This window comes from Macaca thibetana, chromosome 1 (genome assembly GCF_024542745.1).
Source record: "Macaca thibetana thibetana isolate TM-01 chromosome 1, ASM2454274v1, whole genome shotgun sequence".
Classification (NCBI taxonomy): Eukaryota; Metazoa; Chordata; class Mammalia; order Primates; family Cercopithecidae; genus Macaca; species Macaca thibetana.
Genome location: NC_065578.1, coordinates 214,190,050 through 214,193,467, shown reverse-complemented (window position 1 = coordinate 214,193,467; position 3,418 = coordinate 214,190,050). Strand labels below are relative to the sequence as shown.

General features: G+C 38.9%; 1 pseudogene; it reads right to left on the bottom strand.

Annotated features, from left to right (window-relative positions):
• Positions 1 to 2,652: 2,652 nt before the first annotated feature.
• LOC126958933 (probable ribosome biogenesis protein RLP24) lies at positions 2,653 to 3,181 on the bottom strand (annotated as a pseudogene).
• Positions 3,182 to 3,418: the final 237 nt, after the last annotated feature.

Below are 3,418 nucleotides of genomic sequence, written 5' to 3'. Positions count from 1 at the left end.
CTCATTTTTTTTTTCACTTTATTAATGCTTCTGGATGCAGTGGTCATACTCACCCCTTCCCACAGGCCCCAGTCCCTCTGCCCCTGACCTCTCAACATGCGATTCCTTCAGTTCTTGCTGGCTGCACCCCTGAGTCTCAGCCTCATTCTCTGCCTGACCCTCTGGCTTGATAGTCCCTCCCAGCCTCTGCTCTCAGGTGTCAGGTTCCCAGCCTCTGAATCTAGTGTCCTACCGGATAGGAGTTGATGGTGGCCTGTGAAAACTATCAATGCCTCACTCTGCATGTATCTCCAATTCACTTTAATGTGTTTTAATCCGTTATGGTTTTGGGTAATGATATGGTTTGGATCTGTGTCCTCATTTCTATCTCATGTTCAATTATAATCCCTAATGTTGGAGGCGGGGTCTGGTGGGAAGTGATTCGATCATGGGAGCAGATTTCTATTGAATGGTTTGGTACCATCCTCTTGGTATTAGCCTCATGACAGCGAGTTCTCGCGAGATCTGGTTGTTTAAAAGTGTGTGGGCGCCTCCCCTTCTCCTTTCCCTTGCTCCTGCTTTAGCCGCATAACGTGCCCGCCCGCCCTTCACCTTCTGCCATGATTGTAGGTTTCCTGAAGCCTCCCCAGAAGCTGAACAGACAGTGGCTCCAGGCTTTCTCTAAAGCCTGTAGAACCATGAGCCAATTAAACCTCTCTTCTTTATAAATTACCCAGTCTCCGGCATTTCTTTATAGCAATGTGAGAATGGCCTCATACAGGTAACCTATGAATTGGACTCTGCCTAGAGCCGCAGATGGGAAACAGGAGACATAAGACCTCTCTGTCCTCAATTTTATCCTCATTTATCTTATATATCTGTCTCTTTTCTTGCTCAAAAGGGAAAATTGGGACGACATTTGCCGGCTTCGCTTTCTTGCATCCCTTTCTTCTGAAGCCCCCGAAAAAGAAAAAATTTCCTTTGAAACTTACCTTTCACCATTTTTTTTTCCATCATGGCTTTGCAGTCATAGAAAGACTTGGTATCTTTTCTGCTCCCCCCAAAATTAATCTTATTTGCAAATAAAATATTACTGCATTTTTTCTTTTTGTAAAATCAAATGATAATCTCTATCCCTATCTGCCCCTCAACAATTAGGGTAAAGATCGTGTACTAAATGATTCTGAAGACATTACTTTAGTTACAAGGTTATTAAAAGAATTGCAGATAATTTTGTTTCTGTCTTGATTTTTCTTACCTCAGTGGCACCTAGAGGCTCTGGCCAGGGCCTCTAGGACAATGTTGAGTAGTAGGACTGATAGAAGGTAGCTGCCTTATCCTGACTTTCATGAAGTTACTTTAAATGTCACCACCAAGTTATGATGCTTTCTGGCAAATATCCTTAAGTTAAGGAAAACGCCTTCTAGTTTTAGTTTTTACTAAGAGTTTTCTTTTTTAAAGATGAAGCATTAAACGTTAGTGCTTTTTTTTTGCTTCTATTGGTATTGCATAATTTTTCTACCAGGTTAATATACCCAGGTAGGTAAAACGCTATTCTGCCCAGGTAAGTAAATCGCTATTTCTAGCTATTCTAATCATTTGAATTGAATTTCTCTAGTGGCAAATAATGACTAATAGCATTTAACAGCAATAAAAGAGGAGTGTGTTGAAAATATAGTGGGGATATTTTGAAGAAACAAAGAGCTGAACAATGGAAGTGCAAGGAGAACCAAGACTGCTTGGAGGAGCCGAGCAGCAGAAACTAGCAGATCGCGTTGCTCCTACGACACCATCATATCATATTCCTCCAATTACCTTTATTACCTTATGATGTTTTCTTCTTTTTTTTTACTTTTAAAATGGTTTCATTTTATGTCCAAATAATGAACAGAATGTTGTACCCATAAATTCTACTTTCCAAAAACAATTAGGAGCTTTTTAAAGGAAAACCACATAATAAAGTTTTAAAAGGCACTGGGACTCATCTGCTTCTAGATCATTGCTAGGCTAGAAAAATAAAGTTTGTTCTACCAGGAATCACAGGTTAGAACCGAGCATTCTCTGAAGTGGAAATTCTAGAGTGTAATGCCATTCCAGGCAAAGATTATTCAGTTCTCATCCCCAGCATCCACAACTACCTATCAGAAGGGTTAAACCAGGTCAAAACAGTCCAGCATAATTAGGCTTCATCAAGCAATGTCATTATGCTCTTCTAAGATGCAAATAAACCAAAACAGGAAATTCTAAAATCACAATAATATTTGACGCTGTCATACAAATTGTTAGTTCCTTGTTTTATCCCCCCTTCTGTAACATTAATAAAGGGAATATTTTACTGCAAAGAATATTTTATTTTACACATCACTGGCCATGAATTTTTGCCATTCATTATTATACAAATGCTGTCTACTACCATTATCCAAATGGCATAACCATTTAACATCCACAATTCACTTCTATAGTTATAAGTAGAATTTTCACGTGAAATCTTCACTGATAGATGTACCTATGTAAATCAATGTCCTTTGGAGACTTGGAACTACTAAATTATTGGTTTATTTTTTACATAAGATCCCTTAAATGAAAAGTGATTAAAATATATCTTTCCTACATTACTATCTGCAAAACATCAGATATTACGGATGTTAGATTCCAAGTCTCCAAAGGACATTTTCAAAAGTACATCAAGAAATGGTTACAGAGATGTTTAAGAAGCATCTTCATGTCCACATCCGGTTGTAACTGCTGTACCATTTTCTCTTCCAGCTGCTTCCCTTTGCCTGCAAGAGGGACTCAGATAAGATGGATGTTTTGCTTGACGACTTTGATATCCTGGACTTTCTGTAGCTCTTTATTTTTCTTCAATCTGTTCATTATAAATTTAACTTGGCGTTTCTGTTTGATCTCTTCAACTCTCTTCATTGCATCAATGGTTTTATTCCATAGCTCTCACTGAATTTGATAGGTTCATTTCATTTCTATGTTTTCAAATTCAAATGAATTATCCACTGTAAGCTCTTTACCAGCTGCTTTCCGGAATGCCTTGGTCTGCCTAACTTTGCAAGGATTGTGCTTCTTTTTTAACTTTTTTATGCCGTTTAGATTTACAAAATCTGAACACCTTGCAATCGTTGCGGACAAACATCATGCCGTGGCCAGGGTAGATGGGCCCCAAATAGAAATAATATTTCTTGATACGCATGTCGAACCTGTGTGGGTCCCCACCAGCCAAACGCCAAGCTGAGAAGAAGTGACCACCTTATGATGTTTTCAAGAACTAAATTTCAAGCAGAGAGAATCTTATTCGTCTGGTTTAGGTCACATGTCTACTCCATGGTTGAGCAGAAGTAGTGTGGGCTCTTCCAGAATAGGGGAAGAACAATTCCTTAAAGAAAGTAGCATTACAGAAAGAAGTTTAGGGGTTGGTGGTGAGAAAGAA